Source organism: Apteryx mantelli, chromosome 1 (assembly GCF_036417845.1).
Source record: "Apteryx mantelli isolate bAptMan1 chromosome 1, bAptMan1.hap1, whole genome shotgun sequence".
Taxonomy (NCBI): Eukaryota; Metazoa; Chordata; class Aves; order Apterygiformes; family Apterygidae; genus Apteryx; species Apteryx mantelli.
This window is the reverse complement of record NC_089978.1, coordinates 93,637,687-93,665,026: the sequence shown is the minus strand read 5'-3', so window position 1 is coordinate 93,665,026 and position 27,340 is coordinate 93,637,687. Positions and strand designations below refer to the sequence as shown.

At 37.2% G+C, this 27,340-nt stretch overlaps 1 protein-coding gene across 1 annotated transcript in view; it reads left to right on the top strand.

Annotated features, from left to right (window-relative positions):
- The window catches only part of DMD (dystrophin), a 1,189,181-nt gene that overhangs the window by 507,078 nt on the left and 654,763 nt on the right, over nt 1–27,340 (top strand). The gene's annotated exons all lie outside the window — the stretch shown is intronic.

Below are 27,340 nucleotides of genomic sequence, written 5' to 3'. Positions count from 1 at the left end.
TTTCCCCGAGATAGTGTTAGTCACTTATTCTTTTACACCCGTACACAGCACTATTGATTTAAAAATCTGAACCTGTGATGGCTGTATCCAAGTAAAATCCCAAGTAATGGTAGAGGATTTACTGGTTCCAGGAGCAGTTCTCACTTCATGTCTTAGGCACAGCCAGAATTCTTAGTAACCCTGACTCCAGAGGGATCTCTTGCAAGTCTCCTTTATGCATTAGACATTATAAGGTAAGGCAAGACAATAAAGAAGTATGAAAAGGCATTAAAAGGATAATAAATACAGCAGTGATCTCTTACAATAGGATATGGTATTTTTGTTGACTATGATTATTATTTTTCTCTTAGTCTATTATTTATATTATTTGTAATTTTGGAATTGTGTTATGATGCAAAAAGTAGCCAAATCTATTTTAATGATTCAAACATGGCTTGTGTTAGTAGCATAATAGAGACTAGCAATCCTGTAATTTATTTATACCCTGAAGATATCTGATATTTAAAATTTTTGTCATCCTGCAAAAAATGCTGAGGTTGATATCCTAGCATTGCTCTTTTAATTTTTTAAGTAGATGATATGCCAGATGTTACTGGCAGTGACACAGAAATTTGGGGCATATACTATGGTTTTTCTGTGGTATGTATAATTTAAGAGTTATCAGATAAGTTTAACTTAAATAAAAGGTCTTAGTTTTGAAGTTCAAGCATTTATTGAATTACCACAGAAAATTCTTTGACAATTCATTGGAAAGAATCTAAACTCTTAATATGATACTGATCATACTTAAATATATGACCAGCCCATTGATGAAAATTGTCCATTCATAGGAATTTTACAAGATTAGCTGTTATAGACAGGGCTGAAAACTTGGCATTAACAATTCCCTTTGATGTGCTACCATCATTTACCCCCAAAGAGAGTAGATTGAAACTTGCTAGAATATTAATTTTTACATTACATATATGTTTTAAAATATCCCATATCTCAAAAACTATTCTTAAAACTATTATAATTGTACGGAAAAAAATAATTTAAAGTCCAAATAATTATTGTTTTGTATGCTAGGAAGAGATATGAATCTAAACACAAAACCAGTAACCAGAAGAAAAAAATATTTCCTATGGACCTAGGCTCTACTGATTTTGTCCTGCAGTCCAAGGCTAGGTAAACTCTGTATGTTGTTTAAAAAGATTGGACAACATCTGGCACTTTGCAGATTTGTAAACATGTTCTTTCTGCAGTCAGCCAGTCACCAGCTTTGATTTCAGTTTGCTGGAGAGAGGGAGAGTAAAAAAAAATCAGAATTCCAGTAAAAAATATAATTCAATAATCCTCATGTCATCTCTGTTTTGCCTCAGCCTCTGAGGTGTAAAAAGACAGATTTAAAACCTGGGAAGGTCTCCAGATTCTCCACTCACACACTACTATTGTTTTTTTTTAATACTAAGCCTGGCCTTGGTTGCAGTAAGAAAGATTCTTCTGTTTGTCCTGATGCCGTGTACAAATACGGACAATGAGTTGGAAATAAAGACTGCAGCAGAATAGCTCACAGAGATAACAATTGGGGATTTGGGGTGTTGTGCATTTCCCAGAGTTTAGCCTTGCCCAAACACTTATCTATTGGTATGATAAACCAAGCTCTTAGAAACTTTTAGTATCTTCCCTGTAAGCATTTTCTTCCACTGATTCGTAGTAAAGAGAAAGTGTTTACTGTTAGCTGAAAGACTGGACTACCAACACTAGCGCTCAGTTATCCCGTATGTACACTATAGTAATATTTAGCCAGCACCGCAAAGTATTCTGAGGTGAAATGAATTAATGTTTGTTGAGTCCTTTGAGGTCATCAGATAAAGGCACTAGAGAAGGAAAAAGTATGATTATTTTCCAGCTAGAGTTTGCCAGGGGAAGTCATCCGCTTTTAGTTTGATTGACAGTAACCCAAGGTGATGATAAGCTTCACTGCTCTCAGGAATCACGCAACTTTCTCTTTAATATTTTGCTTGTGGTGTGAGTTTTACTGTGTCACTGTTTCAGTGGTTTCTTTTGAACTCTGAGATAGTCCCCAAAGTTTCTTGAGCTTTGTGATGTGCATTTGCACTGCACAGGAATGCTAGGGAGGAGATGAAGGAAGACAACCTGGCCTTTAGCATTTTGCTTCTAGCAGTTTGTGTCTGTAAGGGGTGCAAGTTTCAGTGTAAGTCTGCCCTTGAGACATGGATGAAGCAGTGTTTATGATGGTGAAGTTTTAGGACAGTTTTGGAAATGTTATTGGAGCACTGTCTTCCTTTTGCTTTCCCAGGAGCATGTCTAGATGAAAGCGTGTTCCATATTTTGAAGGTTACAGAAGCAAACGCTATTATTATTTGTTCACTTCTGACTGTCAGTTTTAGGCAGTCAAAGGGTTGTAATAAAATGGACATTATTGTTTAAGTAAATGCAAAGTCAAATATCAGTATGATAAATGGAAGAACAAAACAACTTTTCTTACCCTCATAGTTCCTAGTAGAGAACTTGCTCTAAGCCCCATAGAAAAGAAAGGAAACATTCCTGTTGAATTCCTACTTTAAGTTCATATTTTAAAAATAAAGTTACTGTGATTCAAGTTTTCTTGAAATGTCAGTCTAGTAATATTTTAGGTTTCAATAGTTGAGACTGCAATATACAGTTTTGGACAATATTTTGTCATTTTGTACTATAACCATCAGGTAAATGAGGAAAACTCTCACAAAATTTGCTCTTAAAATATTTTTAGTATAGTTTTGTCCTGCAAAAAACAACTTCTGACTAACTAACAGTAATATATCTTTATTGTATGGACTACATTAACAGTAGTTGGCAGTGGTGTGTGAGTTCACTCAACTGTTATTTCAATGCTTGTAGGAATCTGACACCTGATAGATTTATAGGAAAAGATTTAAGTGACAGCATTTTGTGTTTCCCAGAAAGTTCTTGCTTGAGAGGTAAAGCTGGGCAATCTAACAGACTGGAAGATTGCCAACTGTGACCTGATAGATAGTTACTCAACTATTTGACTTGCTCTTAATCCAAACATCAAGTTTTGGTTCTGTGTGTTTTTTTTGTTGTTGTTGTTGTGGTGGTTTTCTCACAGCTTTGTAAGAAACTTACCAAAAAGGAGGGAAAAAAAAAAGAGAAGAAAGAAATCTTTCCCAAAATACCAAGTATCTCACAAATCTCATCAGCTCCTCACTCAACAGCTGTACAAAATCACTTAAAAAAATCCACCATGCCAATCAACAAACCAGATAGTCGGTAAAATAAATTAGAGGGGTTAAAACACCTGCTCTTGATGAAACATGGGGAAGGAGTATGTCCTGCTCCAAAGTTTAGCACCATAGATGCTGGCGTTGGCCACTGGGAACATGCTGTCAGAACCCAAAGAAGAAATACAGTAAGATTCATATTGTTGTGTTAATGCTGCTGCATCATTTAAAAAAAAAATGCTTTTTTTTGTTTTAAAATCTATATATTTGAGTATGTGTTGTTTGCCAGTGAGGCTTAATAGGTGAATCAATGGAAAAACTTCATTATGGAGCTTTGTTTTCTTTAGTTTTGGTTTTGGAAAAATGTGTATATATTTTCTTACTTTGCATACAAATTAACACAACTCTGATGAAAAACAAATCTGTTAAATATCTTCTAACTGGACAGGCAGCTCAAGATCTAAGAGGGCCTTACTTGCCATCAGGTGCTTTAAATTTGTAAATGGTGATTTAAATTTGTTAATGTCTTGCCGTGCTGCAGGCTTACTGTAATGATATTGTTTACTTTGGCAATTACACAGCACTTCTTTTTCTTTGAGAACATATGTTTGCTCTTTTCCTCAATTTTCTGCTCTGAGGAAGGACTAAGCCACTCTTCAGTGTTTCAGCTGAACACAATAGATAGTTCATCATATCCTTCAATTAAAGGTGTAAGCAGAAATGAAAATTAATTTTGCGAATGTATATATGTGACTTGGAAGTCATGGATACTCCATGCAAACAGTTGAAAAAAATCTAAGAACATATCTGGCTACATTATAGTCATTACTTTGACTGAAGTATATTGGAGACATGTCCTAAATTAGCTGTTCATTAGGGTTGAGTGGAAGGGAAAGACAGATTTGTACACTCTCTTCTTGCATACTACCAAAAGCTTCAGAAGTTTATATTAAAGCACAGATTGTTTGTTTTGGCAGGGAGAAAGGGAAGGAGCGAGTAGCTGATTATGCTCTTTGCATTAATTTTATTTACCTTCTCCAAAGAGCATACCTAACTTTAATGCAGAAAAATAACTCTGTCTTCTTCTGTGGATATTAATCCCACTCTTCTCATTCAGCAGCTCCTTCAGAAATAAGTAATTCATTGTAAATATCATTAAGATGTTTACAGTTTAGCTGCCTACTGCATTAGTGTATTCTGGAAATCTTTTGCCTTTTGTGTGAAATAGATTTCCTGGACCTCCTCATTTGTATCTAGGTTCTTTGCGGTTAATTTTATAGTGAGTTGTTTTTCAGAAGAAATCAAGATACAATATATTTTCAGTTAGTTTTACAGCAGAGCACAGGCCAGTGTTAGAGAAATTCATTGTGATCATACCTACTCTAATAGCTTTACAAATCCAGTTCTTCTACAGTGTTTGAAAATCTTTTCGTCTCACGTTGTCACTTTAGTGTATTTCCTGTATCTGAATAACAGTTCATACTGTATTTACTACAACAGGCAATATTTAATTGAAAAAAGTATAAGCAAAAATACTGTGAGCATCCTACTGTACCGTTTCAGTTGTGTTAGACACCTGAGAAGAATGCAAATTTTTACTTTTTTCACAAACTCATCAAGACACTAGTCTTCAACAGATTGTATAATTTTTTTTTCTTTTAAAGGCTAGATATAGCATGGTTCTTTAATAGCAGATTAGGGGGGTTTCCCTGTACAAATTACTTCAGAACATGATAAGTGGCTGTATTTCCTACAGATATAAGGGGTCCTACCATCTTATGTCAAGCTGCATTTGATTCTTTGTTTTTAGCTTTCCTGAATGTACACCAAAGCCCAGGAAAGAGCAGGAGCAGCATGCTTTGTCTTTTGTGAGCTTAAGAGTAATTTAGAATTTCATTTATAACTTTTATCTTTGCTCTCATGATGCTAAATTTCTACATTATTTTTTTCAATAGTCACATTAAGATAATACAATCTGAATTTTGTAAGGCAGATGTGTGTTATAATGCCAATAAGAATAACTATTTAGATATCATACCTTATGATTTTTTTCCTGTCTCTGAGCTGGAATTTAACAATCATCTCCCTTCTTTACAGTAGCCTTGGCCACTGTTTCATGGTATTCATCATGAAAATTTATGTAGTGACACTAAGACCAAGTACTATAGATCTTCAATGAAAACACACAATATTTAAAAAAATTGAAATATTATTTATTCTAGCATGGCAAAGAGAATATTTGAAGAAAATAGATTTTAAAATGACTGCTTCCATAACTATTTGTCATATCTTACCAACTTGACACTCATGGAAGACCTTGTTTCTCTAGTAGCAGGATATTTATGCCTCAGTCTTTTTTCCATGAACAACTACACCTACTCTTGAAAAGTGTTTCTTTCTAACAGTGCCAGAAGTCACTAGATCAATAAGGTGCAATAAACTTTTCCAAAATATACCAACAAAACATTAATTTTAAATTATTCTATAGGAGTTGCAAATCACTTAGAAGGAATGTAAAAAACATTACTTCAAGCACAAGGCAGAAAAAATAGAGTAATACTCAAAAGGATCTGATTAAAAACAAAATATTTTAATTTTGCAGAAAATTCTCAGCCTCAAACTTGTTGGAAACTGTTTTCTTGACTGTGAGTTACAATTCAAACAGATCTCTTTTATTAATTTTCAGACAACTAATTTTAGTCTTTTTTATATCTTATTAAAGAATTATCTTCCAGGGCATACATTATAGATTAGACTAATGTTCATCTGATTAATCTGAAATCTAATAAAAATGAAATTTTGTGAGAGTATGTGGGAAAGTTGATACCAGATATCTTTAGTGTTTCTTACTAATTCTGAAAAAATGGAAAAAAAATGATATGCCGATCTTAGTTATATTAATTATAGTCTAGTAGCTTTGGAATACTGACAAGGGAAAGATCATCAATCCAGAATAACCATGCCAAAGCAAGTTGAAGGGTTTATGAACATGACAAATGACCAACAATTTTTATAACAAGAATAACCATAAGGAACTAGTTATTCGTATAAAGAGTCTTATACTAAGCATGATTTTCACTTCTGGACAACAGTACAACTCCCGGCTATTTGTGGGTAGACTTAAATTGGCTTCTAATACTCATAAGAGCTTGATAATGCATACTGAAAACTTGTATTATACATAAGATTCCTTTAATCGGCAGAAAAGTAGCTATTTTGTTGTCACATTTCTGACACTGCATTGTAATATTTATTGTAATCCCTTACTGATATTTTTTGTTAAGTTGAGAAGTTTTTTGATGCCTGAATCAAGATACTGGGAAAAAGAAACACAGAGGGCATTTATTTTTCAATTTTAAGTAACTTGTGTGTGTTCTGTATAGCTGTAGGACCACCACCAGTAAGCCTGGGGGACTTGCCCGTGGTGTCTATGAATCAGATTTGGTCTCTGTGCTCTGTTTGCTAAGATGAGAATGTATAGATATAATACTGAAACATCTGGATATGACCCAGGTGACGCATTCACGGTATAGCTCTCTTTTTAGAACATGGGACATCATCTTAGAATGATAACAGCTACAGAAAGTTGACCAATGCAAAGCAAGACAGTATTAAAATACTAAGGAAATTCACTTGCTTAAATGAAGGTGTCTAGAAACATTTATATGCCTGAAGATATCCTATGTAAGCCTCTTCTTAACTCCAGAAGGGCACAACTGTCTCATTGGTCCTGGGCCAGCCTCACATGAATTTTTCACTAAAATAGCACAATATATCTGTGTTTAGGGACCTGAATCTCCCTGTGACTGTCCATGACACAACTAGGTAATCTTGCAAAGCATCCAGCTATCCAAATCAATAATAAAAGATAAAAGTCACATTTAGAAAAAAAGGTCTTGTAGCCTTGACTGTAGGATCTAGTTTAAGGAACATAAAAATGAAATTACTGAAGTTGCTGCTTTCCTTATTTTTTAGATGTCCTTGGAGGGTTGTTTAGACCATTTGTGTTTCCTTCTCCAAGGTTCTCAGGTTTGGATTCCCACAGATTCCGTCTGTGTCACCAGTAAGGCTCTGCAAGTGTCAAGTCATTGAGGGAGTGAATCATCTAACTTATCTTCAGCTGTCCAAGTGTTAGCTACCTATTTTACAGTAGTTGTATAAATTCCTTCTCAATTAAATACCCTCAGAAATACCCTCAGAAAGCAGTTCATTCACAGGTAATTGTCTGTCACACTATATAGTGTGACTATTTAGGGAGGCTGGATGATAAGCTTAGACTAGACACATTACTTTTAAACAGCTAAAATTAGGAGAGATTAATCCCAACCTAGGTTCTTTCAAGAAACGGTATAATTTCATTTCGATGTAAACACATCAACATACCTGTTTTTCATCAAGACCAGTCAGCATTACTTTCATCCTTGCCTTAACTCTGACAAAACAAATGACAAGCATGAATGCTAATTGGCACTATTTTCACCCAGCTGGTGCAGGAAAGATAGCAACTTGTGCAAGGACTAAGCATTTTGAGGAAAAGACACAGATAATGGTTGCTCCCTCATCGAAGAGTGTCTGCTCACAGATTTCTGATGAGGTTTTAAGTCTTGTGATGTTATTAGACTTACCCTTAGTCCTGGCCTCAAGTTGAGAGTAAAAACCAGAACAGATTATTTCATCTTCAATGAGGGAAAGAAATTTTTTCATTTTAAATGGAATCTCAAAATATTTAACATGCCTTAGTTATATGCAGCATAGGCTACTGTAACCCATTTTGACTTTCACAGCAATTCAGATGGTTCATCTAGGTTTTGGGAAGGGCAGAATGGAGACAGCTCGTTATACTTGTTCCTCACAGCCAGCATGAGTGTTAATTTATTTCCATACCATTCTTACTATATAGAAGTGCCCTACATGACAGTTGTCTTAGAGTCTAATTCTTACAACAGAAAGCACACCATTTCATTTGCCCCCATAATACCACACCATCAAGTTAACCTATGGTTAGGTTTCATTGGTTCCTTAAAAAGATGGTGTTCATGGTCAGGTATAATATAGCGTATAAATGCTTTTATTATGGGAAATCTAGATATGGCTTTCTGTCAATATTTATAATGTGAAGATACCCAAAGCACATGGGAATATTTTGTTATCTAGATTTTAACTAGAAAGATTTAATTTTCAACATAAGCTGGAAAACAATTCCTCCTTGCGTACACCCATTAAAATGCCTATTTTCATAGAGCAATATATCTAAGACCATTTTCTAAATGGAATAGCAACAGGTAAAATTTAAAATTATTTGTTAAAGCTTAAATACAAAATATGAGACAGGACAAGAAATAAAGCTATAGCTTTTGGATAGAGAAATGTATATATTAAATCACTGTCATACAAGAATGATTAGCACTTAATATGGACAATTCTTGATATGGGAATTGAAGGAGTTTGTAGGGTAGAATGAAGTGAAAATAACTAATTCAGAATTTCTTTTATTAAGCAGGTCTGAGTGTCTCATCTGAAATCACATGCATTTTTGCTGACTGTGAAAGTGTTTCTGCTGAAAAAGAATCTTGAATGCTTTTAAGTCGCCAACCTCCATACCTGGCAATTAGCATAAGTTAGCATAACTTTACTGTAAAATGCTCAGTGACAAAAATGCATCACACTAATACAAAAAATGATTGTAGTGACTTTTTCTGCTGTATAAACTAAAACACAGAATTTCACTGTGAAATATTACAGCTTAGTCATGAATATGTGGGCTGGGGAACTGAGGAAATGTCTATGAAGGCAGATATGGGCAGAAGCAAATTGCCTCTGAACTGTCTGCGTATGAACCATCTTGGGCCTTCAAGTCAGATATCAGAGATAATATGACACTGTAGTCAGTGTCTTAAGCTTAGCAACCCAGCTGAAATGCAGGCTATACTTGCTTGAGGGGTGATGCTATGCCAGTGCAGCTATGGTATTTCACAGCTGGACCTGAATTATGTCCAGCCATTTCAAAACACTGGCAGAACTCATTCAAGCTTAGCTACATCAAATAGCCTAGGAGAGCTGCAGTATCTCATCAGGTCTGATGCCTTATTTGCTATGATTTTTATTACTTTCTATAAGCATTGACAATGAAGGCATTCTTTCACTGTTGGTATTGAATCAGTAGGTTGTGATACATGAGCATTTTTTAGTTAGTTGAATATTTGGTCAACTGTGCACAGAAGGAGGGATGATGCTGCAGGAACTGTACATAAGGTGAGCTCCTTTCCAGAATTCCCTCAATGCCTCTAAGGGCATTGCTGCACTCCAGTTGCCCTGGTGCAGGGTACACCTACCTTAAGTTCTTCCTGGGAGAGTATTTTTTGACGATAGATGAAGCCTAGTCTTCTAACATCTATAGCAAAAGTCAGAAGTTATAACTTTCTCTTTTTATATGGTTTTCATTACTGTCATTTCTCAGCAGTTAGTGTTCTGGCTGTCATTTAATAAATAGTATTCTCTCTTTCTTCCTCCAAGAGAGCTTGTGTGCAATTTTTCTTTTGTTAAATGTTTTACATATATATATTCTTGTGTGTCTAAGAGTCAAAAACTTTACATTGTGTTTAGAGTAGAAAGCAGCAAATTTGGTGGTAGTAATAGACCTTTACAGTAATAGTTTAGAGACTTAGAAAGTTATGTGACTTAAAAAGTTCTGTCTTCTGCCCTGGTGAGCTTCAGTAATTCAGTAGAGTTGATGAGTTGTCAAATTTCCTTTTCTTGAACAGCAAGTCAGCTTTTGAGGTGTTTTTGGCAAAATCCACTCACTACTGCTGGTTTGATCCAGAAAATTATGGGAGTGCAATGTAGAATTCTGGGTTGGACTTCAGTTCTTGATTTCCTAACAAATTATTATTTTGTTTGACATAAAGTTGTTGGCAAATAGTTCTGGTTTAGTCGCACAGAATATAATGAACATGGATATCTTCCGTATCTCATGGCACCCTTCTCTTTTCTGGGAAGAGGAAAAGATAGCCTTACTTCTGGAAGGTGAGAGTATTGAAGAGGAAAATGGTATGTTCCTTCATTATTGCAGCTTTCTGTTTGAATAGTCCATTTCACTTTCCATGCTCTCTCCAAGTAGAATTTGTACAGCAGAAAACAGAGTTTTCCATTGATAAGATTTTTAGTACCAGGAGCCCAGCACACTTTGTTATTCTCAGCCTGGAGTTCTTAGTAAGGTGTATGTTGACAGCCCCTGGAAAAACTGTGCCTGCATTGGCTCTTATAGTACTAGATACAGTGCACATTTTGAGGATAGCCTCTGTTTCAAAACATTTGCAATTTATACACTTGAGATTATTTTAGCCTTGTATTTACTTATCTGGAAACCACAGACATTGTTTTATTCAACACAGAAAATAAATTCCCTTCTTAAATTTAAGCAGAGCATTCCAGAAATTTTCTGTAAAAGTAAACAAAATGCCTATTTTCTGTTTGCTGTATTTTTGGGAGAACTATACCATTGACCAATTAAAAGTAGCTCTTTCTAATATGCTATACTTTGTTGCTTCCTGGAATATATTATTTTATTTTAAATTAGACTTTAATTTTAAGATATTTCATCTGCTCTGTAATTATCTTAAGAGTCCAGTTCCTTTCCAGTTAAAGAGGGATTAATTCATAGCATGCAGCTGAAAACACTCTTTCAAAAGTTACACTAGTTAAGAGGAAATAAGACTGACAGTAATATTGCTGTTCTCCTTTATCATTATGCATGATATCACTCAGGAAAATTGGGTTTAGTAATAACTTCATTAAGACCTTCAGGAAGTTCTCTTTGTATTAGAGCAACATGAGGATAATACTGTAAGACTGTATAGCCCCAGTTTTGGGCTGATGTGATTTATTCTTTCTGTCCACAAGTATTTTATGACAACAGCAGAATTTAAAACGCTGTGATACCAACACTTAAAAACAACACCAAAAATTCACATGTGCTTCCCACAGCAAGTATAGAGCATACACATATTAATACAGGTATTAGCTTGCGGGTCAGAATAGAGCTGCCAAACAAAATGGACCACAGGCACTACCTGCTTTTCTTTTCTTGAGTAACAACACATACTCATTGTTCTCTCCCCAAAACAAAACCAATTTTCCAGAAACCAGTAACAACATAATTACCTTTGAGACTGATACTTCTCAGTCAGATTTGGTTGAAATTGTCTAAAGAAGTTTGTATATTTATTGTTGGAAATGAGTGACAGACAGCACAATGACTAAAGTCTCATTTCCTTGGGTTGAAAATAGAACAAAAATATATTTTTATTTGGTTAAAAAAATTCATTAGAATCACTTTTAGAAGCTTATCCCTATGTGATAGGGATTTCCATCTGTCATGAGTTACTGATCAAAGTGCTATGTAATATCTAGCTATGGTGACTTATAAAAGATTTTGATTTTTGCAATTAGAGTCAGAAAATCACAGAATAATTCAGGCTGGAAAGGACCTCAGGAAGTCACCTAGTCTAAAATCCTGCGTAAAGCAGGATCAGCACTTGGTTGACCAGGTTGCTTAGGACTTTGACCAATCAGGTCTTGAAAACCTCCAAGGACAGAGACTGCACAACCTCTCGGGAATGTATTCCACTGTTTCACTGTCCTCGTGGGGGAAAAAAACAAACAAACCCTTATATCTAGTCTGAACCTCTCATGTTTCAACTTACCCCTGTTGGCTCATCCTTCCACCATGCACCCCTGTGAAGAGTCTGGCTGCGTCATCTTGATGACCTCCTCATAGATGTTGAAAGGCCACTACTGGGTTCCCTGAAGCTGTCTGTTCGCCCAGTTCCCTCAGCCTCTCCTCACAGGGTAAGTGCTCCAGCCCCCTTGGCGACCCTCCACTGAATATGTTCCAGTTTGTTGGTGACTTGTATTGGGGGCCCAAAACTGGATGCAATATTCTAGATGCGGTCTAACAAGTGCTGAGTGAAGAGGGGTTAGAGTTTCCCTCGATCTGCTATCTGTGCTGCTGTTAATACAGCCCAGGATGCTTGTGGCCTTCTTTGCTGCCAGGGCACACTGCTGGTACACGTCCAGCTTGCAGCCCAGGTCCTTTTCCACAGAGCTGCTCCCCAGCCAGTCAGTGCCCAGCCTGTATAGTTACAAGGGGTTCTTCCTTCCCAGGTGCAGGACTTCCCATTTGTTGTTGCTGAATTTCACGAGGTTCCTGTTGGCCCAGTCTTCCAGCCTGTCTATGTCCCTCTGAATGGCATCTTTACACTTGAGCATATGGACTTTTTCGACCCTCAGTTTGGTAATACCTGCAAACTCCACCACCTCTTCAAGTCACTGATGAGTATGTTAAACAGGACAGGTCTCAGGATAAACCCCTGTGATTCTGTGCTTGTTATGGCCACCAAGTAGAGTACAACCCATTTAACTACTACCCTCCAATCCTGACAATCTAACCAGGTTTTTTACCCATTTAGTTGTCCACCTATATAAACCATAATATTCCAACTTGGATATAAAACTCCTGTGAGAAGTGGTGTTGAAAGGCTTGCTGCAATCAAGGTATCTACTGCTCTCCATTGTCCACAAACCACATCACTTTATCATAGAATAACAATCAGGTTGGTTAGGCATGATTTACCCATGATAAATCCATGCTGACCACTCCCAGTCACATTCTTCTTCCCATGCCCAGAAATATATTCCAAGAGGACTTGCTCCATGGGCCTGAACTGAGCCTGGCTGGCCTGTAGTTACCTGGATCATGGTTTTGGCCTTTTTTGAAGATGGGTGCAACATCTGCCATTCTCCAGTCATCAGGATCTCTTCCTGGTCTCCATGACTGTTCACAGATGATGGCGAGCGGCCTTACTGTGACAACGGCCTGTTCTCTTAGCATCCTTGGATGCAGCCTGTCTGCTGCCATGGACCTGTGGGGTTGACTTCTCTAAGTAATTCTTGGCTTGACCATCATCCACTGCTGGTATTACTCCTCCTCCTTGAACCCTGCCTCTAATCACACAGGCCTGGGAGATACTGCCAGTAGTTATTCTTTTTTCATAGGCCCAGTATCTTTTTCAGAATTTGGGGAGTTTTGTTTTTATAGAACTCCTTGACTTTTCCCAAATTTTCAAAATTTTCTACAAGAAATTTTCAGAATGTTCAGCTATTTTCTATATTTCTCCTTGAAAACTTGGTGAAAAACATTGATAAAAATGTTTGGGTTTTGCACCACTCATTTTCTTTAAAAAACAATTATGTAGAGCCAGTTGTCTTTTGAATGTTAAACATTTCCTAATACAGAGCAAGCCAGGGTATGTGTGCATGCACATAGCTGTGCACACTTTGATGTTATATGAATGTGTTTTTAATAGCCAAATGATAAATTGAATTTGCCAGGCTCTTTCACCTCCACTCTTCTCAGTAATTCATTTTCCTTGAGACAACTTCTGGTAGCTAACTGCCACTTAGAAAACGAACAGTAGCAAAACCAGCAGTCACAAGAAATGTTCCTTTATTCTCAGAAAAGTAGATGTTTTGTTTAAGAACTGGTTTGCATGTGGGTTTTGGATGCACAGTGGCTACGTTTTTGGGTGTTAGTACTCCAGTAAGATTAGAATCTTGTCATTCTAGGCTGTCATATGCTTCTTGCTTTCCAATGTCCTGTATAATTGTGTCTTAGTATGAAAATAGTTTTATTTCCTGCTGGTTGTTATGTAATTTACAAAATTTCTAAATTATATATCATTTTTCAGTTTGAGATATTTGTAAGTACTCAAGAGATAAGATACCTTATTTCATATTTTACAAATATTAAAAGAACAAATATTGAAAATAAAAAAAGAAAAATAACCAGCTTGAAGCCATTTCTAATATTGTATTCCTGTGAAGTATTATAGTTTCTATGAGATTTAATTTTTAGTTCCTTTAATGTATTTAGTTTTGTGAATAAATGCATAAAACTTGAAAATGATATGGGTATATAATGTCCAAGCAATCACTAATCTTACATTATCCATCAAGAATTTTTCAGTGTTCATCACAGCAAAAGAGGAGGGTTTTTCTTTTTCTACTTGGAATTATTCTTCAACAATAAGTCAGTCTGCCTGCTAGTTTGACTTCCTGTACATGCATAAAAAGACCATTAATAATCGTGCTACTATTCAGTACACTCCTCCTTGTGGAAGCATTAAGCAATTGTTATTCTGCAGTTTTCAAATTCTAGTGCTGAAAACAGTGTGCATAAAAAGCAGTATAAACTCATCTATTGATTCACATTGTTCACTGTGATAAATATATGCTTAAGTACCAAATCGAGGACCCCCAAAAGCCTAGCTATTTGGTATCTTCAACTGTCATACTCATGGGAAAAAAACACACAATACTCATTTGACATGATAAGAGTGCATCCAGTGAGAATTTCTGTAAAGAGATCAAGACATAGGTATACCTCTGCTAGGATGGCTAAAGGCTCCTTCATTCTTCAGTAAGATTTCCTGAAGTTTCTGTGAAGTACTTTCTTGATATAGACCTCTAGAATACATTAATAACCAGAGGGTGTGGTGGTGTTTTTTTTTTTTTTTTTTTGGGGGGGGGGTGGTCAAGATACCTGTCCATCTTATTTAACAAAGAAAAAACTTGGGTTTCTTGAAATTTTTAAATATTTATAAAATGCTTCAAAAGAGCAAATGTCTGTTTCAGAATAACTGAGTGGAAATATTTCTTCTATATTTTAGCACAATCAGAATCAAATAAAAACCATCATTTTACTTGAAATATGCTAGGTATTTATCAGCAGTTCTAGTTAATAATATTCTAAAAGTAATGCTGTTTCCTTCATCACTGTTTAACAAAAGGCCCCTTTCTACCATTTTTATTAGTTATTATTGCAAGGTGTTATGTCTGACTGCAGAACTGGACTGTTATTTTATCCTTGAATTTTCTTTGCTAACTATATTTGTATTCAATTTTTATAGTTACAAACTGAATCTTTTGTACATATATCTGTGTCTGTGTGTATATGAAAATGCTTTCAGTCACTAAGTTTTAGAAGTTTTATCATCTCAGATTGAGTGGCATACTTGGAACCATTTTGTGAATGAAAGGTAAATAAACAGTTCATCTTTATAAAGCTCATGGTCCACATTGTGTGGACAGATGCAGCACTTTATTCTGCAGAGTGGAAGTATGGTGGTTTCAGGGTAAAACATATATATGCATAACACTTGGGTGCCATAAAGCTTAGTTCTTTGGGTCCTTTTCCAAGCTTAGTCTTGGGGTATAAGGCTTATGAGCTTGCCTTTTGAGAAAGCATTTATATGGGCTGTGAAGATTTGATAATATGAAAAACTGATTTTTTTAAAAACTGAATGAGACAATACACTAAAGAAAAAATAAGTACTTTATTGATAGTTGTATGTTATGTCTGCTAGCATAGTTACTGAAAAGCAAAACATAAGGAAATATGTAGCTGAAGAAAGTCCTTAATATTCTTTGAAAAGCCAAAATATCAACAATTGATGGCATATATTCCCAAAAGTAGAAGACAATGTCTACTTTTCTGCTCTCAAAGAAAGAAAAAACATACCCTCATATTCTGAATAGTTATTTAGAATAAACCAGCATATTTTATAGATTCAGAGGACTGGCCTTTGTGTATTCAGAATTTATTAATCAGTTGTAGTTATGTATTTCATCCCTTATGTCAGAATTGTACCCCAAAATCTAGATGCTTTTAAAGTATTTAGTATGATAAAATCCTAGCCCTGATTTAAAAAGTATGTCTGAAAATAGGATGCTGACAAAAATAGTAAATCTCAAGTTCCAGAGTCATCATGGCATCCTGAAACAGTAACAAGTCCGAACCCATTAACTCAGGAGATTAATAGTTTCAGGATGTCAGCTGGGAAAAAAAATATACTTAACTGTTTAATTATTAATCATTTTGCTGGAACATCAATTAACATGCTTCAGTGTTTAATATAACTTTTATATATATACACAAGTATGCATATAATTATAGCATGTAAAATACAGTAATTGCAATTTCTTCCTGCACAGTACTAATAAGTAATGAAAATTGGAATGATTTGCAGGTTTTGCCAAATAATAGACTTTTCTAAAAGCCATCAAGACTGAAAACAATTGTTGAATATTTTGGTATATCAAGGCCAAACTCTGTCTTCCTCTGAAGTTATGCCCTATTATTACTTCCTAAATGGTACACGTTCTGCAGTTCAAATTTTAAGCCTTGGTATTGTGTAGCCGCTCAAGACGCAATGCCCTCTCCTGACTCATGAAGCACACTCCTGACTGCTGCACTCTGACAAAACCTTCAGTAATGGTTTCCACTTGTGTAGCAGAAAACCTCTCTACTCAGTGAGATGTGATTGGTTTCTGATAAAGTGCGAAGATATAAAAAAATAGTGGAAGTTGTCTTACATATTAAATAGTTAATTCCAAATATGGCCCTATTACCCTCTTATTGGGCATCCCTCCCAAGTCCTGGTTAAATGCTCTCACAACATCCTACAAAATAGAAAAGAATTATGTTATTCTCGTTTTATAAATAAGAAGGGAAGAGTTGTGAAGTTCAAAGACTTGTTCAGGATCACGTAGAAATAGTCTGGTTTGCCAAGAATGGAACCCTGTATTGCAAACCAGCTGTGCAGCCACGGGAGCACCATTTCTCTCAGGTACAGTCCTTATGAACAAGCGGAGGGTCAGAGATGTTGTGAGGACAGGTGTTAGGAATGCTAAAGCGCTTGGAAATGGGTTTTCTTTTTAATGAGTAGAGAAAGTGTTGACAGAGCATAATATGTAATGTGGATTATTTGCTGCTTTAGCGAAAACTGCAGTCTTCAGTGGTAGGTTTTTCTTTTTTGCGTTTTCTGCACGTTGTATTTGAGAAGTGGCAGTCTGCAAGGCAGAAGTTTTCACAGCATAGCAGTGCACTATAGACCATGTAAAACACTGGAAGACCATTATGGAAACCCCACTAGGGGACAGTTTTGCAGTGAAAGTGCTCTCAGTGGTGTACAAAACAAACTAAAACGAAAATTTGCTTTTCTGTTTTCCAGTGTGTTTTGTCTTTCTGTCAGAATGCAAGATACCCTCTGACTAGGTGGAAACTGAGATAAAAGCTAGTGCTGGGAAGTTGCTGTGTTGTTCTTTTCCTCTCAGATTCATGAGCCTTGATCTGCTTCAGAAGAAGCAGGAAGGACACCTACTGTTACGGGAATCTTCTTCTCCTGATTCTTTAAGGCACTTCCTTCCTTCATGCAGTATTTCTATTTTCCCTTTGATTTCTGTGTAGAAATTGTAGAATTAAGAGTCTACATTTAGTTTTTTATATCATGGAACAAAGAATTACTAGTTTTACTAAACTGTTGAAAGACTGGCTAGCATCTTATGACGAATATTATTTTTAGAAACAATTATCCTAATATAATCAAGCAAGAAAATGAAGTTAGAAAACCTAAAGCTCCCATATAGATACCCCAAATTCAAACACATTTAATTATAATTCCTTTCTTTTTCCCATTTCCACTTCAAATAACTGCATGCTTTTTCTGTGTTTACAGTACAACATGGCACATGAGTGAACAAACAAAAGGCATAGAAATAGTAAAATAATGTTGTATTTTCATATTGTCAGGGCAATTAATGACAAGCACTCTGGTTTGCCAGTAATGCAAGGTGGCAAATGTCTCTGCATTTCTGAACTGATGCTCTTTGGTAGACACTGTGGGAGCACGTAAGTCTAGAAACAAATTTATCTTATAACCATGAGAGAGTCTTTGTCCCTGCAGTACATGGAACAGACCAGCAATTCTCTTTACTATCTTTAAATCCTCTGGCACAATAATAATCCTGGTGAAATTGCGTTTCTTCTTCTTCCCAGTCTTGAGGCACAGTCATTTGGTCTGTTCCCCCCGTCTTCGTGCATCCTATGAACTGCTGTCATCTACTGTGATCTGCCACATCCTGTAGCAGGTAAAAGCCTGCCTGGGGCATACTCCATGCAGGGGTCATCCTAACAATAGCCTTCAACTATAGACTGGGAGAACTTCCAGCACAAAGGGCCACTTGGCTCCTTTCAAATACTTTGAAGCAGGAGTTTGAAAACAGAGTTGAATTCTCTCTCATGAGAATAAATGAGATTCCGTTTTCTTCCAGACAAGAACAACTTGTCAAATGTCAGAATTTCCTGTGAAAGGGAATTTTCCAGTTCAGGAACACAGTAATGGTGCTATCGTTTTTCCCAGGTTTTCCTGGCTAAGAGCCTCCTGTATTATAATGTTGGGAAACAAAACCCTCAGCACTGGTGGCAAGGCAAATCCTAATGGCAGAGGATGAAGTTGTAGATGGCAGCATAGACTGGGAATGGAGAAATTTTTTACTTCCTTTCCTGGAAGCCTGACAACCCATCTTGTAAGTTCTCTCCCAAGTGGGCTGCTAACGAGCCAAGAATATGGATTGCCAGGTAGCCAGGCAAGATCCCTTGCTTTCTTTGAAATCTGTGACAACTAGTACACACTATAGATGCAAACCTTTTGTCTTGCTTCCTAATGCAAAGGAACTTTCAAAGTTCTGCCAGATGCAAGATGGACTTCCAGCAATGATAGGGTTAGGAGGAGCTAGGATGGAAAACCATAACAATAGTTTTGAGCAAGAGAATTGAGACACCACTAAGACAGGAACATAGCTAGACATGAGTTTATTAGCAACTTTGTTTCCATTATCCACCCTGTACATCTGCTAATAATGTGTGAGGCACTACTGTAGTCACTGTTTCTGGGCTCTGGTCCTCTCTTGTTCCTTACCAAGTTTTTCATTCAAACTAAAAATAAAGTAAGTATTTCTGAAGTATAACGAGTGTATAATTGGCATAGAAAGAGTAGTTCATGGCATTTCCCCTTCCTCCTTTTTTGCTTCTTATTTAACATTCAAACAAAAATGGGGTAGAAAGGAATTGGTGCCATTCTCAAACATCTCCTTTTCAAAATTATAAAACTTTCAAGAAATGCATGTGCATCAAGTACACCTCTTTCCTAGGGTAATCTCATACTATAACAACATCAGCATGGAGTCTCAGTAGCACATACTGAGCTGGTCATCATATTGTTTTGGCATCAGGTCTCCTGGAAATGCAGTCAGATTTGTAAGCAATACCTGAGCTGTTGAGTAGTTTGTCTGTGTTCCTCTGTAACAGTGAGAAGGCAGTTGCCCTTTGGACAATTTAAGAGGAAGAGATCTATATTCCAGGGCAAAAAAAATTCAAGGGCTTTGTAACCACTTGCCTTCCATGATTCTAATGCTAATTTTCCCTTTTCTGACACCACTGTAAATCAGAAGCAATTCCACTGCTTTTGGTGGAATTGCACTACTATAAAAGCAGTAGGACATGAAAAGAGAATTAGAACTCACAACTCTTCCAAGAGTTATGAATTATTTTGTAAGAAGCTTATTTCAGTTGTGGTCTAAAGTAGTGTGCAGCATTTGAAATTGTATATGAAAACATTTTTAGAAAGAAACTTGTCTCCAAGTCAATTCCCACCTGGATTCACTCTTTATTAGGCCTGATTTTCAGAGGTCATCTTCTACTGCTATAGCAGAAATTAGAAGATACAAATGCTTAGCTTTTGAAATCAGGTTCATGATATTCAGTTTCTCTGAAGACAAGAATCTGACAAAAGATGTAGTGCTTACACTGGTGGAAGATAGATAGGGACTAATCACAATCACCATATCCGTTCTCCTTGCCAACTCAGGTTACCTCAGTAACAGGTTAGTGTTTACTCTGTAGTCTAGTCATCTGTTTCCAAAACAGCAAGGAACAGACTGGCATAACATAGAAAAGTGTATCACATAACATTGAGAGTAGCTACTAGAAATGCTGAAACAGTAATGTAGAACAGTTTTACCACCATCTGAGAATTGTATATCATGCTAGGCCAGACCAGGAATGATGCTTCAACATTTACAATAATTTGAGACACCTCAGTGAACTGCCCTTGACCTCTCCCTCTGCTTAAATGGAAGAGATAGGTGAATGTGAAGCTGAGCACAGGATCCTTGTTTCACTTTGCCCTTCCTTCTAGCATAATGGGTGACTATGAGAGAATGCTAAACAGCCTGGCTGTTTTTTTCCAAGATGCTGCTGGGGTTTGAGGGTGTATACATTTTTGGTGAAGGTTATCACACAGCTGACTTCTGAGATGTGGATGCTTCTGCAAACTCTAATATGTTTTGTCTATGAGTAGAGTAGGAGAAGATCATCTTGGAAAACATAAAAGTAGTTCTCTAATACCTAATAGCCTTCTGGTACATGTCATTATCTGAGATTGTTGTATTGTATAAACTTGCCGCTTGGGACAAAATGCATGCAATAATGATTCTGTGTTTTACCTTCAAATTTTCTGGTCATTAAACCAGAAGTTAAGAGAAGTTTAAAAAAAAAAAGTTTTCCCTATACTAAAATTTTCTCTCTTTTTTATTTGAAACTTCAGAATGCTATTATCTCACACAAGATAGCAAGGCATCTAATCTCATTTTCTTCCTCCTTTTTTTTGATACTGTTCTTTCATTATTATCACCCATGTAAATCCTGGGATGCAATCAGGTTTCCTCACCAATTAGGCTAAATGACAGCAGGCTGTTTGCTTGCACTTATGAAGAATGCCAAGCTGATAAAATACAGCAAATTCCTTACCTGTTTACAGAAAAGGAACAGCAGTAGCTAACAGGGTATCTTTGTTACACTCTGCTTTGACCCTAAGTAATGTGAAGAATAAGTAAACATTGTGCCAAACTGTCATTAGCATTCAGTTATTCTGAGCATTTTTTATTTCTAAAACTGACTACCAGTATCCTTTTTGTTGTTATCAGCAATGTTTATAAGGGAGACAGGAGACTGGGTGTACAAATTAGTCTATTCAGCTAGTGGGCTAAATTTGAGCCCAAGGCTGATGATTGCTTAGCCTATTCCTACATTTCCAAAAGAAGAGGACAAAGTGCAACTTCGTATTCCCATAACCGGTAGATGAAAATAAGGATTTATTATCAGTTTTTAGACTCCTGAAATCAGAGCTGAGAAGCAGCAATTAGGGTGACCTGTCTCAGCTCACCATTGGTACTGAGGACCTCTTCATCCTCTAGAACACAAATCTATTGGCCTCTTGCTTCTTATTTGTGAAACTGGCAGTACCACAGATTGTTCATGATTTTTAGCTATGGCTAACACCATATTTTTCTCTGGACCATTTCATATTCAGTGGAGTTTACAAGTACAGTAATAGGTGGTCAAAGCAGACCTGTTCTTACTTTTGTGGGGTTGAACTAGCTTCATAGATATAGGTTTGCAGTGTATTTGTACACATAGGATAGTTGCTTATGGTATTAACAGAATACATCTGTTTACAGAAAATCCTGATTGCAAAAGCCAGACTAAACCTGGATGTAATCAAGAAACTCTCTTCCCATTCCAATACTAGTCTGTATTTATACGATATTGGTGTAAGTTAGAAGCTCCATGTCAGGGAGCAGCAAGAGCAGGGCTGCTCCACGAGGGACAACAAGCCAGGAGCTGAGGGTGACCCCAGCACAGGCTGTGTCCTCATTGGGGCACAGTCCCACAGCATCTGAGCTGAGAGGGCAGAGCTGGGTGCTGGTAACGGGTTCAGCAACAGTCACAGACAAAGCAAAATGAGAAACCAGGCCCAGGGTCCATCCAGGGCATCTAGTCAAGAGCAAAAGGAGATGAGGCCAGTGACAGAAATGGAAATAAGGGTCCAAAGTTCATCCCAGAGACAGAGCCAACGACAGGACTGGAGGCAAGCTACAATGTATGTACAAGGGGTCCTTCCAGGAGACAAGCTGGCTGCAACATAGGTCCAAGGGTCCAGGCAGAAGACAAGGCTGGAGACAGGCACACCTGTGCCATAGCTGGGGCAGGGACCGACAGCCCCGGGCAGAGCTGAAATGGAGCTTCTGGGCCATGGGCAGGGTCGGGGTGGAGGTTGTGGCCTAGCTGAGACTGGGCGGGGACAGAGAGGCTGGTTGGTGCCCTTGGGGCCCCACCACACTCTTGGTTTCAGTGATTTCAGCTCACCTGCAGCCTTGGGAACTTTGTTTTACAATGTGCCTGCGCGTGTTTGAAATAAGACAACTGTGAATGTTTTTGTGCTACTTCTCCCTAGGTTTGTTGACTAATGAAGAGGGAAGGAAGAAGCCTACCTGCATCTTAAAACATTAAAAGGATCAAGAGCATTACTGGACAAGTGCATTTCGAAAGCTTTACTAGGTTTAGTTTAATTTTTACAGCTTTCCCAAATCTTTTTATGTTAACCAGTTGCATAACCCTGATATAGCTGACTGCCTGATATGTACCAGAAAGATGCAGTATAGCCAGTGCTCAAAGGAGCTATTGCAGATGGGCTGGGGTTTTTTTTGGACTAACAAAGGTGGAGGACTGTGCAGCATATGTCCACTCTGGACTGGACCTAGTACCCAGGCACCTCAGCCTTGACAGTGGCAAACATATAATTTTGCACTCCATCTGTGCAAATCCTTTACAGTTAGGTTTTATGCTATTACAGTTTCACTCAGAAAGGGTAGGTGACTAATCCAGACTGATATACAAATTCTATGTAGGAGTGAGAAACTGTCCAGGTCTCTGAATTTCAATGCTGTGCTTTGACTGCATCACTGGTTTTACCACTTAGTGGTAAAAAATACAAGGAATCTTGGCTACAATGGTGTGATAATCCTCAGATTTAAACATTTTCTCTAGTCAGCATTTTTGTAGTTGAGTTATGTTTTGAAATGCAAATTGAGCACTGAAGTCACCAGTATATATTTTAATAAGCAGGACTGTATATTTGATATTAGGCATAAATCATCAAATCCAGGCAGATTGTTTATCTGCCATGCAAAGACTGAATAATTCCAGTAAAATCTTTTTGTGTGTGTGTGCAAAAATAAGTGTATGTGTCTATATTACACACGTACACACACACACACACAAAAACATCTCTAACCTATGGAAACAGGTGTTCTATTAAACTTCTATTTAAAAAAAAAAATCATAACAAAAGAAAATATTCAAAGTTACATAGGAGATATTGAGGAGATTTTACTTGTGAAAATAAAGAATCTAACCCTTAGGTTTAAATATGATTTTAGGGATTCTCATTTTAATACTCTGTTAATATTGTAAGTAAGTAATATAAATGGTGTGTTATGTATGGTGTCTACCAACATGCAGCTTCTTCTGTCATGCAGTTTTCTACTGAGACATGTTTATAGTAAGTAGGATAAATTAATTACAGAACTATGTAATACAAGGATGTAATTCCATCTAGTAAAACCCCCTGAAGTGGAGCCTTGAGTTGTTTGCCATGTAAGGGAAGCAAAGCATAGATAAGTAGACTTCGCTGCTGTGTCAAAGCTTTTCCCTAGGGCTAATGTCCAAAACTAAGAAAGATTGTTTTATTCTTCTACAGCTTGTTTTATTGAGCCTTTTCCCAACTAGCACAGAAAGCTGTAGGATTCCTTTTACTTCCCTTTCTCACTTGTGCGTGTGTGTGTGTAAGCATTGAGGAAAAATTGCTCTAACAAATGTAAGGTGAATCTGGGGGTGACTGTAGTATTTTTATCTTTGTTTACTTAGCATGTTGTGTATAGTCAGCAATTTTTTTTCTTCTGCGGTTATGCAGCACTTTCATAACAATTTCTGTCCATTCTGTGTAGATGCATTACTGTTATTCTGCAGAATCTCCATTAATATCAGTATGGTTTCTTGCTGACGCTGGATATACTTATGGCAGTCACTATATTTACCTGGAACTGAACCAGAAATAATCAGGGCCCACAGAACTAAAAATACAGCTTACCACAGCTTGAGCAAAAGGAGCTATCCATCCCTCATTAAAAAACTTAATGCAGCTTTTCCCATAGCTATTTGGGAGAGATTACGTGAATAGGAGAAAGCTATATTGATTCCCAGGAATTGGCAGGAGCCGGGGAACCTGTTTTTTTGTTGTTGTTTGTTTTAACTACTTTATGGATTTCTTTTTGGAAAAATCAAGCTGTCTTGTAAATGGAGCTGTACATCCCTCCCGCCCTGAAAGGGGAAGTTGCTGTAGTTTAAAGAGCTATTCTCATGTCAGGATTGTATCCTCAAGGGACTACAGCCTTGTGTTTCCTAGTTACGGCAGAAAGGGAAATAAAGTATCTGTGGAAAACCAATTGCAGGAGCTTCCACTGTCGTTAGTTGGTTACTCTAGCAGGCAAGGAGGGATTTTTTGAGGCTTTCTTTAGCCCTGTAGGCAAAGCAGGGAGAATCTCAAAATGTCTTTGTGAAGATCTATTTCAGTGCCATTTTCTATGGACAATGAAAAAGGCTGTACTGTAGAACAGCGTTTCTGTGAACTCTGAGCAAAACGTAATGATAGTTTTAAGTTCCTGGTGGTTTTGTCCAAGCAGGTTTGGTTGCATGGATCCCCTACGGACAGGGGCAGCCCAGTTTCCATAACGTTCAGCAAGCTGTTCAGCCTGGAGCACAGCCTGTGACACGGCAGCGTTGCCCTCGCAACCACTGCTAGGTCATCGGCAGTCACAATCGCGCTGCCAGTGGGGCTCTGACGTGATGCTGGCTGCCGGGAGGTGCTGCCAGTTCGCTCTGGCTGCTGCCCAAGCCGCCATCCCTTCCTAACCTCGTGTATCTGCTGAGCAGACCTGAAGAGCTTGAGAAAAATTGTGTTGGTAGGCTGGAAATGCCCAGATCCCAAATGCCAGCAGCAGGGTAAGGTGGGGTGTGACTGATAAGGGTAGGGGAATTGGAGCCTCCTTAGTCCCTCTTGTAAATCCACACTTTTTAGTTGTACCTTATTGCTCTAAGATTATCTCTTTTTTTTTTATGAAAGCTGAGTTGTTCACTGTGCTAAATATTAATAGTCACAGAAGAGCAACTTCCTTCTAACAAAGAAAGAGAATCAGTATTGAAATAGAGAAATTGGTATTATTCCAACAGAAACATAAGCTCTTCTGCCCATATGTGTTGCTTAGAGCCTTCCTCAGTATTTTTCCTGCTTGGATTTTTTTTTTTTTTCTGCAAGTTTAACGAAACAGTGAACATTGGCACAGTCCAAGGTTTCTAATTATTGTGTCTTGAGGAAAAGTCCAGACCTTCTTGGAAGATTGATTTCCAAATTTCAAACTCCTTGGTTTCTTGGGTAAATTGCAGGATCTGCATTTTAAAGGCAAGGCTCATGGAACCAATAATCAGTCCCAATGGGCAATAAAGCTCAGGAACATTTTTGTACATGTTGTATACCCCAAAAAAGTGTTTGGCCTGTTCCTTTCTGCCGCAGTTGGCCCTGGAGACTATAGCTTTTTTGTGTGTTGTGAAACAAAGCCGAAAACTCTGCCTAAGAAAATTGTGCAGAGTCCAACACAAGAATTTTAAATGTTATGGAACCCACAGGTGTCTTGAATTTGTTCCTGAGCTTTTTCTCCTATTGGGACTGATTATTGGTTCCGTGAGCCTCACCTGCCAAAGGTACGCCACAGAAGGGCAGTAAAGCCCCTAATACTCCTGTTGCTGTAGACACATCTCCAAACGTAGTATCTGTTAAGTAACATGATCGTGCTTGAATGTTTCAGAGATGGGCATCTCCGTCGTGCTGCCCAGTGCTTTATGTTAATAGCGTGTGCAAAGCTTTCTACTGTGATGTAATACTTAAAGGATTCATAGCTGTGATTTTTCACACCAAAGCAGGTCCCTCTAAAGCAGCAGAATATGAGTTATGAAAGCTTCATTTAATGAAATACGCCCAACAAATGTTCTGCATAGCTTCATGCATTACTTTTAGTTTTTCTACGGAGATGTAAAATAAGCTCTATTAAATGGTTAGATCATATTAGGAGTGGCAAAGTATGGGCATTTCTATCAAGTCTGTTTTAATACACCTGACAGTTCAATTAACAATTATTAACCAAAAATATCCTCAGCTTAATAATTGGAAATGAACTGTAACTGCCTGGAAATCTCATTTTTTCCTCTTCTCCATAATTTCTTATGCCTAGAATCTTACTACAGTTCTTTAGAATTGTAATTACTGTGCTGTTGTACAAGAATGTAAAGGTTATTTAAATGTGAGGAAAACAGTATATTTCTCACATTATATATAGTTCTACCATCTCAGTGCAAAGTTTAAATGAACCATAAACAAATTTAGAATATTGTTATGACTAATTTAAACACTGAAAATCCAAATAGGCAAATCTTTCACTAATTACTTTCTTTACTGTATGTGAATAAATACTGTTAAACTGAACAAATGAGGTTAAAATAAAGCTGCTTTTTAAATTCCATTTCAGATCTTTTCTTTTGTTACTAATTCTCACAATCCAGGAGAACTGATACCCAGACTATATGAAAGATCAAAGTCCTGTAGTATTTGAACTTCTCTTCCCTGATAAATGGGCTATGTCTACTCAACTTTTATTGCTTCTTGCTGTACTGCTGTGTTCCCAAAAGACTAGATTTCTGTTTAGCCTTTAGATTCAAAAAAAAAAAAAAAAAAGTCATTTCAGGTAGGAGACAGCTAAAGCCAGAAACTCTATTAAACTCACTTGTTACAGTCTTAATCTGCATGATCTTAGACTTTTTCAACAGAACTCATCTTTCTTTCCCTGGTGATTCTGGAGAAGGATGTGTAAGTTCTTGTTCAACTTGCTACTGGCAGATTTTTTTATTCATAAAGCAGATGAAAAGTCTTGCCTCTCCTTTAATGGTTGCATATAAACAAAACTGCTGTGACATGTTGCCTTTAGACTTTCCACTGCCCAGAAGGATTCATGAAGGCCTTTGTAGCAGTAGCTGACCATCTTAGGTGGTACAGAGGTGGCCTCTAGGTTCACCTCAACAACAGCTTTTTTAAGAATAACTTGCTTGTATGATTCGAGCTGTCTTCACAGCTATTTTATTCTTTGAGATCAATGATGAACAAACAGAAGCACTGTGAGAATGGGATTCTTCAGCAGACCTGTACTGACCTGCAGTCACAGTTTATGCCTCTGAGGTTCACCTCCAGAATTTATAGTGTTTTCTGGAAACTATT